The sequence below is a fragment of the Amphiura filiformis genome, chromosome 1 (assembly GCF_039555335.1).
Source record: "Amphiura filiformis chromosome 1, Afil_fr2py, whole genome shotgun sequence".
Classification (NCBI taxonomy): Eukaryota; Metazoa; Echinodermata; class Ophiuroidea; order Amphilepidida; family Amphiuridae; genus Amphiura; species Amphiura filiformis.
The window spans coordinates 59,852,435-59,869,529 of record NC_092628.1 but is presented as its reverse complement, the minus strand read 5'-3'; the positions used below and the strand labels follow the sequence as shown (position 1 = coordinate 59,869,529).

General features: G+C 37.6%; 1 protein-coding gene across 1 annotated transcript in view; it reads right to left on the bottom strand.

Annotated features, from left to right (window-relative positions):
• Window positions 1-6,214, bottom strand: part of LOC140149974 (uncharacterized) — a 176,032-nt gene extending 169,818 nt beyond the window's left edge. The window contains 1 exon segment of the mRNA XM_072171979.1: window positions 6,130-6,214. The gene's annotated coding sequence lies outside the window, so the exon portion shown is untranslated.
• Window positions 6,215-17,095: the final 10,881 nt, after the last annotated feature.

Here is a 17,095-nt window from a genome sequence, read left to right as displayed (position 1 = left end):
CTGTACAGTATCCTAGTTCTAGTAACATAACTCATCATTACAAGTTTACTTTTTAAAAGCCTACAATGTTATTACAGTGGCACATCTAAAACAGTTTTTGCAGAACAGGTTTTTATGGTAGTAAGAGAGGAACAAAATTTTAAATATACTTTTCACAACAAAATATAACTTTTTCACCCTATATGATATTTGAAGCACCCTGTATATCAACTTACAGGTTGCAAAATTGTCTTCCTTACACTGATATTTTTTATATTTGTCCTTAAATATGACCTTTTTATGGACAAAAATGAACTTTTTTCCTAGTAGTAGTAGAGGGTGTCAGCACTGCTTAAACAATTCTCCAGACAAATGAGGAAGCAAATTCAAAAAAACTTTTACAAATTATTATGATACAAGAAAAACACATTTAGACTACCGTACCATTGTTAACTTCAGTTCAGTTCAAAAGAAGTAACCATGCAAGACTCATTTATTGAAGCAAATAACTACCATACAAGGTACAGAATAAGGCTGGCATTTTCGGTCGGGTAAACGGGTACCACCGAGATTACATTACCCGGTAGGAAATACCCTCCCGGTACCGAAATTAAAAAAAAAAAAAAAAAAGTTTTTTATTTTTTCGGTTTTGTAGTGTCCCTGGACCTAGACCTAAATGCCAGGATCATTCATGGTTGACCTAAAAATAAAAAAAATTTCAAGATATTTTGTATTTTTAATATGAAAATTGATAATTTGTATTCATGTCATAGTCTATTAATGATTTCAAAATGCATTGGATTTTTTTTTTGTTTTTTTTTGAAATTTGGTGCCGTTACCCGCCTCAAAAATGCGGTGGGGTACCGGGTACAAAATTACCCGATAATGCCAGGCCTAGTACAGAATGTACAGGTAATGAATGCTTCAAAAAGTGCACACTGTAGCTTTAAAATTAATATTTTCTGAATCTGGCTTTACATGTACCGGTACTTTATATTAACAGAAATCATGTGCAGCACATAGCTGTTCAAACCTTTGAAATTTTTTCTGTCGTCAAAAAGGTCACATTTTAAGGCCAATAGGGGTCAACAACTGAAAATTACTCCAATTTCAACCAAACTAGTCTCAAATTGTTTGTCATATAAGATAAGTTCAGAAAAGGAATAGCTCGCACTGTCTAACAATTGATCCCGCTGATGAAAGCACAAGACATTTCCATCTGTGGTATAATATATTTATTTAAATATATTTATTTGACACTGTCTAAAATGCAGCATTACCTTGGAAACATAATAAAATAAGTCATGGTCAATAGGGTTGTATGGTGGGGGGTACCTATTTTGCCATATTTCCCTTGTAACAATCAATGTATTCTAGACAATGCTTGAACTATTCTCTTTCCGACTACATTGCTACATGTAACAAACAATTTGAGAATAAGTTCAGAATAAGTTTAAAATTCACATTTTCTTTGGATTTGAGTGATGGGCTCCAACATTGATCTTTAGTGGTGGGCTCAGTGGCTGCACCAACAATTTTTTTTGGGGAAAGTGAATTTCAGGGGGCAAAATCTACAAATTTTACACAAAATTGCCGCAAAACATGGAAATTTACATAATTTTGGGATTTTAGCTCAAAAAAAGTGAGGGGGGGGGGGCAAGTAAAATATTTGCCCCTCCTAGCGCCGCCACTGGGTGGGCTCCTGAAGTTAGTGCTGGACTTAACCACCCACCCCACTAAACTGCTACCCTGGTAATCACTCTTTATTTTGTGCAGCCTGAGTGAGACTGTAGTCAACTACAAAACATGTTAAAGTCATGCAACCCTGAATTACTGTCCAGCCAAACACGGACAGTTAGGAACAATAGAACTAATTAATCTTGAATTTCCACACTAAACTAACCTGAAATGACCATAACAATATTATTGTATGCCATAGATATAACCCTACTAAAACCATTTGCTCTAAAAATAATAACACATTGGTAATAAAAGTTATGTAGGCCTATATTAGGCCCTTTACAATTGATTCTTAGTTTCCTGTTTCCTGCCCGCGTCCAAAGTAGAAAATTGCAAAATTGCAAATTGGATTTTCTCTTTTAAAATAGTGTTAAGGGGGTACTACACCCCTGCCCAATTTTGTGCCTATTTTTGCATTTTTATTAAAAATTATAGCGCATTGGTGACAAGTAAGATATGTATAATATAGGGGCAAGGACTACAACTACTGCAATGGAAATTTTATTTCACTTCAGCACAGACAACAGTTGTGGAGTTACAGTCAGAAATGAGGGAAAACCAATATTTGATCAATAAATCAATAACTACTTACCTTGAGTTGCTGAATTTTCAGTACAGTAGTTGTAGTCCTTGCCCCTATATATACATATCTTATTTGTCACCAATGCACGATAATTTTTGAGAAAAATGCAAAAATAGGCCCAAAATAGGCCAGGGGTGTAGTACCCCCTTAAATAACTTCCATTTGCTACTTTCTGACTGTTATCATATCAACTATAATGATAAATAAACAAAGAACATAATTGTACCATTACAAATACAAAGTTGTAAAATAATTAAATGCATGTTCCTTGTCGAAACAGGTTGATGTGGGTTGCGACCACTTGTTTTGAAATAAAGAAAATAATAGATAATTAATAATTAATAATTAAAAGTCGCCTCATCCCTTGTTTTCAACCATGAAACAGGAAACTAAGAATCAATTGTGAAGGGCCTTATAGGGGTAAGGAATCCAGTTACTACACTGGAATTTCAGTGACTCAAGACAAGCGGTACATGCATTATCTATGATATTTATGATATTAGAGGTACAGCTAGAATGTACCTCAACTCTTTTAACTATAATGAACCCCTTGTCTTGAATCACTGAAATTTCAGTGAAATAATTGGATTCCTTGCCCCTGTAATATAACTTTTGTTACCAGTGTGTAGTTACTTTTTGAGAAAAATGTTAAATTAGTCACAAAATTTATAAGGGGCTGTAGTACCACCTTAAGTAGTCAGTACCGTAATTGTTTTAGTTGTACAGATTCAACATTCAAAGCTGTCAATACATCATACCCTCACTAGATTTGAAAAAGTAACCAGTAGTTTTAACATGCAGGCCTGCATCCGCCTGCTCCACATCCGCCTGCTGCTCCACCCCTGGCATTTTTCATTTCAACTGATGTGATTTTTTTACTGAATAATGTATCATTATATACTTCAGTAGACTGAAAGTCAAAGAGTATAAAATTAGGCTTAAAATGAGGTATCAACCACTGCTGTAGGATATGGGGAAAGCCAAACAAATTTATATCGCAATTTTCAGAAAAGTGTAATCCCTCCACCATTTTTGCATACCCAACTTATGACATGCGACCAGGAACATTTTGGGAGAGGAAAAGGATTCTCACCAAGGCAAGCCCAAGCCAAGCAGAAATTTCAATTGAATGAACACAGCTTGTACATTGTAGTACGCGATCCAACCGTATTAATCATATTTCATTTTCAAACTTCAACGCAAACACACGACCTTGGTATTGGATACAATAATTAAAATACTTACCAATCACGATTCACGAGTAAGTTGGCATGGTCATTATGGTTGATTGGATTCACTTCAGAGTTACACATGCGCAGTTGCAAAGTGCACACGCTGATATACGTCATCGCGCCCGACATCGCGCAGTATACGTGAAAAATACTCAGGGGCTAGTCGGGCTACATGTATGTCAATTAGGCTGTGTTAATTCAATTGAAATTTCTATACTTTGATACCCGACCGACCGTGTAAAACCCTGCCGACTCAAGTAATTTTATCCAATTTTTGAAGAAAATTTTTTTTTTTATTATATTTTTTTAAATAATTTTTTGTACAAGTTTTTTAATGTTTTTCCTACCCATACACAAACTCTAACCCACCCCAAACCTTACTACATATACAAACCTACCCAAGCCCAACTAACCTAAAACCCTTGCCCCAACCCCAAAAGGGAATTTAGCAATAAAAATAACAAATTTGATGAAATAAGGCAAATGAGGCAAAATAAAGTAATTAAAACATTATTAACACATTCATGCATTTAAAAACATACAAAATTAAATAGGTCCTATTTTCAAGGTGAAATCAATTTCTCCCCTAATATTAAGGGGGTAAGGGCAAGGGTTTTGGGTTAGGTTAAAGGTTGGTTGGGCTTGGGTGGGTTTGTATAGTTATACATGTTGTAGGTTGGGGTGGGTTAGAGGGTTAAAATAGATTGCATCATCATGGATCAAAAAAAATTTTCAACATAAATTTTTTTTCCTACCTACCATCCCAGTTTTTTTCAGCAATGTAACCGGAAACCAAAGTTATGGGACCATGACAACCCCTCTTGCAACTTGCAGCTCAAAAACAAAACATTCCAAGCACGCACTTAGCGCAAGTGTAATGCTTGCGCTGCGCAGTGGGCGCACGGTCCAGTAAACTAATTTGATTGATCTGCGCAAGATGTTTTCACCGGCACTTGGTTGTTTTCACCGGCATGACGTAGCTCCGTCCCAGCCTGGCTATAGCTAGGCTAGCTCACATCACACACTATAGGTGGCGCCATTCGTCCATAGGGAAGTGGAATGTGCATGTACGGTCCAAAAATGGCTTTACTGTGGGGCTCAATGGAGAAAATCACTAAAAATTAATTTTGACAACCAAAACCTAAGTGATGTTGACTTATGTTGGTACTGGCATGATACTGGATTCATAAACCATAGTGCAATCCATATTCCACCAAGTCGACGCTCGATTTAGCTCAAAAGCAATTTGTGTGCAAATCAAGACCATCCAAAACAGCTTTCTTACAGTAAAGAATAGGAGGTCATCTGGGGTCACATACAGTTACAGTAGTGTGCATTGTACATGTGCAGCCCTCGAATTAAGGATCTGAAGGGGCACGGCAACTTTTTTAGGACAAGTTGATAATTGCCTTGGATTTTCACTGAAAAGGCAAGGCTGCACGGCAGTTTGTAATATTTCAAGAGGGCATCATGGCAACTGTTGAAAATTTGAGAAGGGCACCAAGGCAATTTCTCAAAGTGAAGAAAATACACACAAACATAGATGGATGATTTTATAATGGAGGGGCAGGGCTGGGGCACCGACGGCAACTTCATTAGAGGGCAAGGCAAGTGACTGCCTTGGGTAAAGGACATATTTTGAGGGCATTACGGCAATGGGGATGGGCACCCACGGCAAAATGCCATGGGTGCCGTGGGTTTATTCGAGGGCTGTACATGTGCCTGCTGTCACAATTTCACACACAAAATTTTGGGCAATTTGATGACACTATTTTTGTCTGTAACTTCAAAAGTATATGCACTAGAAACATGATTGACCCCTTATTGTTTAGGTAATTTAATTCTCTTTCAAATAAAATATTGAACTTCAAAATTTTATGAACATCCCTACTATAGCATATAGGCAAGAATTATTCGGTTTTTGTTTGTACGCGAGACAATTAAGTCCTAACTTACGCCTGTGTAAATTCCCGGGGTAAATTCACAAAAGCGTGATCTACGCAAAGAGCAGTTCGCATGTATATCAACTTCAGCAAGTGCTGCGCCCAGCTGTGTGTACGGCACTGTACGCCATTCTATATCAATTCACAATGTTATGAATTTATTACCAGCTGATCAGAGTATAGTATAGTACTACATGTATACTACAAGTCTATTATTAACGGTCAACGCAATTTATCACAAATATTTATTTACCTACTTTTCATTTTAAATGGGTTTTACCCCGGGCGGGTTTCTACATACATGAGTGATCCATCATTCATATAATGCATGTCTCATGCAGTGCGATCACACATTGTAGTACAGGGATCAGTACGTTGCTAGAAAGCATAAAATTCAAATTGAGAAAACATTTTAGATATGACTTGTTCTGCTAATATCACACTGCACTGAGCTGATCATTTATTGTGAGTCATTCATTGCATTGCCATTGAATTCTCAATGTCAATAAATGGGCTCGTCTTCTACGACTAGTAGTAAAACAAAAGTCTGCAAACATCACCAAAGTTGCATCAAACAAGCTCCCAACAAATTTTGAGGTACATCTAACTATCAATTTACTAATTACTGTTATAATCCAGCAATTCAACTTACCAAACTAATAAAATCTCGCACAAAACTTAGATACGGTTCTGCACTGCAACTTCCGACAACATCGCCGCCATGTCAAGAGCCCGGATGCATGCGAGAGTGACATCATTTGTAAAATTGGAGTCCTGTTGCCAAACTGAACGAATTTTTTAAAAGCAAACAATGTGTGGTGATTTTCCTCACAGTACATGTTACACATTTGAAATTTTTAGACCGTAAAAGTTTCTTTTGGCGTTAAAAATTTCATTTTTCATGTCTGTTATTTCTAAAAAGTGACGTAAACTGAGATATTTGGGTTTACAAATGGAAGTTGTGATTTTTCAAAAACATTTTTTACCAAAAATGTCAATATTAAAAATGCTATAACGGTAACTTTTCCATTTACCATGTAAAATTAACTGATGTGGACAAAATTAAACAAATTCGCCAATCAATATAATGCATTTTCATCCTAAATAGCTTATAACGTCATATACTGCGGTGAGCATAAATGTGGCAAAACTTGATCTCTTCCATAGGGCCTGCACTTTGGCTCGTTTTTTGCAGGTTTACATGGTCCAATAATCACAAGATGACTGACATGTGGTAACAAAGGAAGCAGTCACTGCAATTTGATTATGTCCCATATGATTGGCCATTCAAGACACCCCTGTGAATATACTATAGCGGCCTTTTCAAAATATAATACCTGTTTGCTTGACTGTATTGACAATACCGGGAACAATACACACAGTATATGCATTGGACAAACTTTTTACAATAAGCATGATAAGTGATGATGTGACCTCCAGATTTATACATCGTTCGTCTCGCACACTGACAACATTTGATTGAATGGACTGTAGGCTACTGCGCCGTGATTACGGTGAAGGACACCGGTTCAAATCCTTTGTTTGGAGCCAATCGATAAAGGCATGCAGGGCCTCTATACCCATGTACAGTTGATCCCTACATAACCTATGTCTTGAATACGCTGGCAAAGTTATGTAATAATCGGATTAATAGGCCTACTATTACTATATAGCAGTAGGTAAAAACAAGTTTTGAATAATCCGCGCTATAAAGTCCCATTCAGTGATCCCAGCGAAAGTGAAAAAAAATCAAATTGTTACGTTTATAAATTTTTTTAATGAAAAACAAATGGCAAAAAAACAAAACAGGAAAACGACAGTATTGACGAAGTTGAAGCCCCATTCAAATACATGTAGCTAATTTATATACTGTCAGTACCGGTATATAAATTACAGACTCACGTAAATGCATTATTTTTTGTCTTAGACACACGGCGCTTTCGGCTGAACCACTGCACTAGCAAGCTATGTTTAAGTTAGCACATCTATGACAATGACGAAAGGTACAAAATCAGCCATAGGCCTTTAGATAGTGGCAGAAGACACAAAAGTGGTGTTTTATGACCTTTGACATTCTTTTGTGGCGAGTGACATGGTCTTTCAATTCACGCCGAGTGTCCTTGACAGGTTTGACTATGCTTCAGTGGTCATGAAAGAATTCAAAAGATAACCTCTGCCCCAATAATCCCAAGCAATTGTCTGAAACTGCTCCTCGGATCATAAGAACTCAGTCCTCAAATGATAGTCATAATAATGTCAAAAATATAAAAATTACTGACTATCATTGAAGACTGAGTTCCGCAGTCTAGTATCCAAAATCTGAATTTTGATGATTTTTACGATCGTCGGGATGAAAAAAAATCAAAAAATCACTGAATGGGCCTTTAGTTCCCTCCTCTCCTTACCCTGGCAATATAAATCAAAGAAAAATAAAGAAAAAATAAAGAAAACAAGAAAAGAAAATTAACCAAATTAAGGGATCTGTTTTGAGCGTTTCGATAGTATTTTTTGTGGGACATGAGAGCACATCAGACATATCGAATTGCATTCTGAATACGAAGAATGTCTTTTTGATATCAAATAAATTTCATTGTTTGAAATTCACGATATGATACAAATTTTATGACAAATTATTAAAATTTGATATTTTTCACATTTTTGATAAATAACAGTCCTCGAAGTAAATATCATAAATGTAATGTTATATTCTTAAACAGTCCCTGGCATACAGATACCATACATGTATAGGCCTATGTATAGTAAATTTGTCTGCTTTATCTGTTTTGTGCTGTTTAAGGGGACTCGATCTTTTGTGCGTAATTATAGGTGGCCAGGGATTCACTCTATCATTAAAAAATCATTTGAAGAAGTCAAAGAGCCCTAAGAATAAAAACTGTAGTGTAATTCACGCCAGACACAATTTCTTTATATGACAAAATTAATTTTTGTAATCGATCAAAAACAAACGTTTTATATCAATTTTAAATTTAGCCTGAATCCGTAAATATGGTACCTCTCGCCCTTTTTTTTTAGGTCAAGGCTGTTTTTACCATTATGCAGCGAACCATTGTTGAAGCTATTTCACATACATGTATAAAACATTCTAGAGAAAGAATGATGCCATATACTGTTGAAATATCTTTTGTTGATTTCGAATGATAATATCATGAAGTCGTAAATTTTAAGGTCAAATTCCTATAACCAAAACAAAACATTGCGACGCATGTATTCCCCGACTTACGCAATTTCATCATCACATCAGTGTCTTTATTATTTGTTTGAAACCTTTCCCAAACGTTCGTGCTCTTTATGCATAAAACGGGTAATCTATCTTTACAAAACGCGTCTTTTTTAGTAAACAAAAGGCTAAAGATGGCATTATGAGATTTATCATTTATCATTACACTCCTCCACTCAACTGCCACCGTGGCCGAACGGTAAAGCGCTAGACGCGTAATCGAAGGAAGTTTCGAATCGCTGGTTCGATTCCCAACGAAGCCTGTGGAAACTTTTTTTTTCTTCAAAATTCATGATCGCATTCCGAAATGAGTCACTTGTCGGTAAATCATGTATCGTATCCTTAAGCAAATGGTTAAACATAATTTCCATAAAATGTAAGCTTTTACTGTCAGATAGGTCCCCGTTTAATTTTGAGCAGAAGAAGTGAGGTAAAGCAAAGAAAATTGAAATTTACTCACTAGCGCCAATGAATGTTATACGATTGTAAAACGGTACGATCCTCTGGGTGTGTGGGGGTGTGTGCGTATGTGTGTCCTGCACGCGTATTTTTTTCTGCAACTATAACGGGACGCAATACGATACCATAATGTTATAAGAATCAAACTTACAAGAAAGATGGCTCTTGTCAAATCCTACAATTCTGTCAGAGAAAATATCCATATTTGCATTAAATTTTTAATTAATTGACATAATTGATTAATTAATAAATATTTTATTTAATGATTTACCATAATTCCAAATATGTCAAACAATATATCAAATTAAAGCTAATGAAATGCTTTATAAATTGGTCAGAGCGCATTTTGCAGAATGCATTTAGTACTTTAGTTACATGATTCCAAACATTCTATTCCAATTTTTTGCTATACACGCATAGGAGCTGTACTTTTAAAATCCGCGCCTAATCAATAATAATAGTCTTTCACTCCATTGTCAAAGTACTGTGCTCCCTGTAGCATTATGGAGTGACCAGGTCCTAGAGTGTAGTCCTAGAGTGTGATGGTTTTGTAGCAGATGACAGTGCTCATTCAAGCCTGTCAAGGTCAGTTAGTAGCCACTTGCTGAAAGGATGGCCATGATCAGCTATCAAAGAGATGCCTTGTGCAGCTGCCAATCACAGTAGAGGTTTGATAACATTTTGTTAAAAACCCAAATGTGATATAAGGACAAAGCTGTGCATGTTGGTACTTAATTGTTTGGATTCTTACGTTGAAATTCCCTTGTATTAGTATTTTTATGTGTAGTGTATAGTGGTCATAAATTATATACCTTTTAAATTTTGGGCATTTTTGCTCTGTTGCACTGTACCATTATGGAATTTGAGCAAATCAATTACCGACACAAGCAGGTATACAGTGTATTATTTTATTTTTATTTCGTATCTCAGGAGCACAGCTCACTTGGTAAGGCATCAGAATTTGGTACACTAGCGCGTGGAACTTTAAATCGGAAGGTGGTGAGTTCGAGCCTCATCACGGTCACATTAATTTTATAAACCAAATATTGTTCGAACTTTTCATATTTGTTTTTCTTTTATTGTTTCTTTTCTTTGTCTTTGTCTTTTTTTTTTCTTCTTTTTTTTTTTTTTAATGTATATTGCCCGTGTAAGGAGAGGAAGGAACTAACGGCCCATTCAGTGATTTTTTTCATCCGGACGATCGTAAAAATCATCAAAATTCAGATTTTGTACAAGACTGCGGAACTCAGTCTTCAATGATATAGTCAGTAATAATCTTTTGGTCATTATATGACTATCATCATTTGACGACTGAGTTCTTATGATACACCATCCGAAGAGCAGTTTCAGACAATTGCTTGGGATTGTTGGGGCAGAGGTTATCTTTTGAATTCTTTCATGACCACCGAAGCAGAGTTAAACCTGTCAAGGACACTCGGCGTGAATTGAACTGACCATGTCACTCGCCACAAAAGAATGTCAAAGGTCATAAAACATCAACTTGGTGTCTTCTGCTAGTGGTTCAGCCCTAAGCCGTGTAGGCCTATTTAAGACAAAAATAATGCATTTACGTGAATCTGTAATTTATATACTGACAGTATATATAAATTAGCTACATGTATTTGAATGGGGCTTCCAACTTCGTCAATACTGCCGTTTTCTTGGGTTTTGTGCCAATTTTTTCATTAAATTTTTTATAAAAGTAACAATTTGATTTTTTTTTTCACTTTCGCTGGGATCACTGAATGGGGCTTTGCAACGCGATATATTCAAAACTTGTATTCACCTACTGTTATAGCATTAATCCGATTATTACACAACCTCGCCAGCGTATTCAAGACATCCAATGCAAATAATCACCTAGATTATGACGTATCATACCGTAAATATGGCGGAGTACTCAAATTCATTCAACAAAAGCATGATTACAAGCTATTGCAATCTACCGCGACAGCTCGTCTCACATACATAACAAATGCACAAATACGATCAAATAGGTTGACGACAACGTTTGATTGAATGCACTGCATTGTGCCATGATTACGGTGAAGGACACCTGTTCAATTCCTTTGTATGGAGCCAATCAATAATTTCACGCACATCCTCTATTATTGCCCAATTATTGCCCGGGATGATTGCACACTGTAAAAGAGCTATTGTTATAATGTTTGATGAAATCGTGTTTAACTACCGTATTTGCTTAAGAACGGCGCAATACAGATAAAGCAGACAGATTGACTACATGTGGTACATGTATATACATATAGGGAATGTGTGTGCGTCGAGTATTACCTAATTATAATAGGGGCGTATCCAAAAATTAATTCACGCCCCTTTCAAATGTCGAGCCAAAGTGCAGGCCCTATGAGTGCGATCTTTGCATTTCAACCCAGGGATTTCGACCTGCAAATTGCTTCCCCCAGCGCCGTAGCGTCATTTTGCATCCCGGAGCGTCATAGGGGCACGGGGGCATGTGCCCCCAATCAATTGCAAAATTTAGAAAATCCCATAGGAAAATTGCCGAAAACCCCAGTCCCCATCAGACCCGGGGCCCCCCCCCCCAATCATCGATATGATGACCCACGCTACGCCACTGCCCCCCCCCACATGTGAAAAGTCTTCTCCGCTGTGGGATGTTGGCTGCCCGACACTTTAAGCTTTTCTAGGCCTTTTTGGTCATTTTTAGCCTTACCATTTTTGTCAATGTTTTCACCCCTTTTGTCTTTCACCCTTGCCCCCTCCCCGGGCCCCTTCCCCGGGCCCCTTCCCCCTCTCAAAAAGTACACTGACTGCTGGCAGCCCCTCATTAGACCTGAGTACAGTCATGGTCTGAGTCATGGTGCAGGAGCGAGTCATTTGGGGGTATTTCTTGACCATGTGATTGTTGATGTCATGTTTATATAACAAAGCTAAGAAAAATGAATAGGAGGTAGGCCTAACCCGTTGGTTCTAAAAATGAGTTTCTTGGCTAAAGAATTAACCTTCTTCTGTTCTAAACCCCTATTATCAGTGGCGTAACTAGGGTTGGTAGCGTCCGGGACAAAATTGGCGCCCCTACCCACCCTAGAATATCTTAGACGCTTCCCCCACCATTCTTGAAACAATTTAGCGTGGAGCGCGCAAAATTTTGGAAAAATAAGCCCTACCACTAGTTAATTTTGGTTACTAGAAGTTGAATACTGTCTTAAAATGTTCTTTCAATTGATTTCGTGCTGAAATGCGTGCGCCGAGCGCGAAAAATTGTTGACTTTCATCTCTTGGAAGGCCCTATGTCACTTGATCGATAACGCAAAGTATCCTTAAAAAACAAAATATTTTAGAATATCAGTCCTGAAATTCAGTGTTACCTTAGAATATCTACTGATATTTTCCGTTATTTTAAAGAATTTTGTGCATTTTTGTGTTTTTGCTGAACCATGAAATGGTATCAGGCTATCAGCCTATATTAGTCTATGTTACTTACTTACTTACTTACTTACTTACCAACCATTTGGTCTGAAATGGACATATCTTTAAATCCCACAAAGGTATGAACCCCCAAGTGGTGTCAAATGAAAGAGAAAGAAGTAAAGAATATGATAAAACTATTTCCTAATGTCATGAATGTCAGATGTCATCCAAGGGGTCACAGGGGTCAAACAAGGTCATTGTAACCAAAAATGCTCCAAGTGAGCTGAAATTTATATGCAATGATCCTTACAACATTCTAAACATGTTTAAAATATTTTAATATTCATTTGAGGTCATTAAGGGGTCATAAAGGGGTCAAAGGTCAAGTTTTCAAAAACGCTCCAATTGAGCTGATATTTAAATGCAATGATCTGTATGACATTGTAAACATGTTTGAAATCTTTTTAAATTCATTTAAGGTCATTAAGGGGTCAATAAAGGGGTCAAGTTTTCGAAATGGTCCAATTGAGATGAAATTTCAATGCAACGATCCTTATGACATTCTAAACATGTTTAAAATAATTTAAAATTCATTTAAGGTCATTAAGGGGTCATATAGGAGTAAAAGGTCAATGTTTCCATAAAGGGGTGATAGGCCTACATGTACTGTCCACAATATATTGCCAAAGCCCCATGGTTCAGCTATGGTGCGGTGACCGCTCTTGTTTTACAATATTCTGGTCTTTTCTTAGGTTTTATTAAAATGTTTCGTTAATTTTCGTTATCGATCATGTGACATAGGGCCTCTTCAATGAGCAAAAATTGAAAATTGCTCAAATGATGGGGGGGGCATTTTGGGTGGGTTTTTCGGGGGGGGTGAAAAAATAATATGTTCGAAATTGGCCATATTTTTACTCCCATGAATTTCAAAGCACTGAAAATTAAGGAAAGTGCCAATTTTGGGCTTCAACTTTTCACTTTTGTACATGGAGATAAAAAAATATTAAAAAAAAAAAAAAATTACAATTCAAAACGACGCGAGTTCCTCAAGTGCGTGTGGTCGGTCCGTCAATATGTGTATGTATAAGAACAGCACAGAACTTCCACCCTGCCTGCCAGGTGATTTGACGTGGAAATTTACTCGCGCATCTTAAGCAAGAGGCTCTTGGAAGGCCCAGAAGCTCCCAGAATCGATGCTAAATTGGTCAATTTGGCGCCCCCCTAAGGGTGGCGCCCGGGGCATGTTTCCCCCCTCTTCTTCAAGCTTAAGGTTCTACAGAGAACTATTTTCTTTGCTAAAGAACTTTTTTGGTTCTTGTATTTCAGACTGAAGATTCCAGCCGGCAAAGGCATGACACATGAAATCAGCACTCATCGACCTGCCTCATACATTTTGGCTGATTTTTAGCGAATTATGTTTGCTATCTGGCAACCCTGTATAAATATCTCTGGGGATTCCCATTTTCAGGACTAGCCCACTTTTTAATCATGTTTTATTAGCCTATGTTTCATATCTGTGGTTCTTATAAATGACATGAATTATGATGGAGAGATCAATGCAGAAAACAAATTTTCTGATTAAAACAATACTAGGCCTATAATCATTTGATTTCCTTACTGCACTCCCAAATGCCTGTCCCCTTTCAACACGGTCAATCAATTGCCCCACCGCTCAGTGAGCTCCTATTATTTATAGGCTAATGGAATTCGATTGTTAGTTTCCTATTGACCGCCCGCATCACTTTTTGAATTTGACCAAAACTAATTAAAAATAATAATAATAATAATAATCAAAATTGAAAACTCTCAAAATGTCTGACATCCCATGCTGATCATAATCAGCAGTTTTTCTTAGTTGTAGGGGTAGAGGATGTAGTAAATAATGGAAATTTAAGGATTACCTCATGTTTATTACAAAATTGCAAATTTCTTTTCATTTTTTATGAAAACAAATTGAAATCTTTTCTCAATCTGTTGCAAAATGTCTGTAAAGATGATTTAAGCATTAATACCGGTTTTGAGATGGTCTTTCATCAACAATATATACTTTGGTACTGGTGGGGAACCTAAATTTGGAGAAAGCTGTTCATAAAATCATTGATTTTGTTGACATAATGGATAATGAAAAGAGACCGAATAATGAATAATGAAATAGCGACCTCATCCTTTTTTTCAAACATCCAATCGGAAACTAATACTCGAGTTCCATTGGCCTTAGACCTAGGCCTATCAGATTTCACAGTTTCATAGGCGTAGATCCGGGGAGGGAGGGATAAATTCCCCAATTTTGCCAGCTGGGATGGTCCATTCAATCACCCCCCCATAAGTTGACGCCTGTATGTGGGTTTCTGACCAAATTAACCTCATAATTGGTCATTTTAGCCCCAAAAGTCCAAATTTGTGTGCAAAATGGCAAAAGTTTTCTTGCGCTTCGCGCGTATTTAACTTATTCTTTTGCCAACAGGTGGTGCTGGATTCACTATACTTTAAGAAATATTTTCCAACCCCATCCCCCCAATGTCAAAAGGAAATCTATGCCATGCCACTGCCCAGTTTTTCTTGTTTATCCTCAAAAACTGAAAAATTGTGAAATTAACATTTTGTTTCGTTTTTTTCTTCACGCGAATTGATTCTATTTACAACATATTTCCGGAGCTTGTATGCATAGAAAAAGACTGGATATCCGAACTCCTCTAGGGCCTATAGGGGGTGTGCGCTTATTTTCTGGAATAGCCTATTTCACCCGAGTTTAACTTCAAAATGTCAACCATTGAAGTTCATAATATGTCGCCAAAACTTAGTATGCTGCATTCACTATACTTCAAGAAATTTTTTCCAACCACACCCCCTCCCCCATGTCAAAAAGAAGTCTACGCCACTGCGCATATACTGAATTATTGCACAAACCTCTACAAAATTATGTGGGTCTATGGGGGGGGGGGGGTAAACATAGGCTACAATTCTCGGTATTCGCAATAAGGGCGCCGCCAGCGGTTTGCGATGTAATCGTGATGTATCATGGGAAAATCGTGATGTATCATGGGAAAAGGTCGACATCCAAGTCCGCGTAATACGAATATTACCATGCTATTACATAGGAACACGTGACAATATATTTTTACTTTGTCAGTATAACGGTGTTACACGCGAATCGATACTCAATAATACTTAATAATGTGATCTGAAATGTGCACAATTAATTTTTTCTCTATCGATTTGCGTATAATACCGTTATATTGGCAAACTAAAAAATATTATCACGTGTTCCTATGTAATAGCATGGTAATATTCGTATTGCGCGGGCTTGGATGTCGACCTTTTCCCATGATCATCACGAATACATCGCAAACCGCTGGCGGCGCCCTTATTGCGAATACCCCCAGACAAACAAGTACCTAGACCTACCACTTTGGTTTGCGTAGTGAAGTCAACACTGCTTAGCAACGATTTTGACAAGGACGCAACCCGGACGCAAACAAGCAGACATTGTCGCGTCTACAGAACATCGGTTGCATTTGACGCGGGCGATACGGCGCAGCAATCACGCAAACGATCGCGTTTTTCGTTCCCGACATGAACGCTTATTTCTCCGCGTCCGACCACCCGACCAAAATCACCTTGGATACGTGGCTTCACCTACTGCCATGGTTAGGGATGGGCAGTTATAGGTCTAGGTTGGTATGTCTATGCGAATACCCCCAGACAAACAAGAACCTAGACCTATGACTTTGACTCGCGTAGTGAAGCCGACACTGCTTAGCAACGAATTTGACAAGGACGCATACCCGGACGCAAACAAGCAGACATGTTCGCGTCTATGGAACATGTTGCATTTGACGCGGCGATAACGGCGCAGTAATCACGCAAACGAGCGCGTCAAACATGTTTGCGATATTTCTCCGCGCCTAGTAACCCCGTCAATCCGTCAATATCACCTTGGATACGGGGCTTCACCTCCCGCTGTGGTAAAGGATGGGCAGTAATAGGTCTAGGTTGGTATGTCTATGCGAATACCCAGAATTTGAGCAAACACACATTTATATTATTGCAAATCGAGTTGCAACCTTATTCCTTTATTTTAACAGCTATTAATCGTATACGCGTCCGACATGATGATATCCATGTATAACATGCGCGTATTTGGGGGGGGGGCTTTGGGGCGAGAGCCCCCCGGGGTAAAAGTAGGGGGGCCAAAACGAAGGGGCGGCGGAAGAAGAAGGGATGGCAAAAAGAATTAGTAAAGAAAACAGGTCGGAAAAAATGTAAAAAGTAACAAAAACTGTCAAAAAATGGCACTATACATTGATTTTAGGGTATAGGCCTAGCTGCACTGTGTAAACACAAAAAACCGACGTCTACATAATATTAGCCTGCTAATTTACTAAAAAGCATTTCTATAGCCTTAGGCCTATGCTTTTTGACACAAATTGTTTTAAAACGTTTTTACCGTGAGTTTGTTTTTATGGAAAAAAAAAGGAAACTTGAGTTCACTGCGGATTATCAGCTATTATCTAGTCCATACATCTACAGC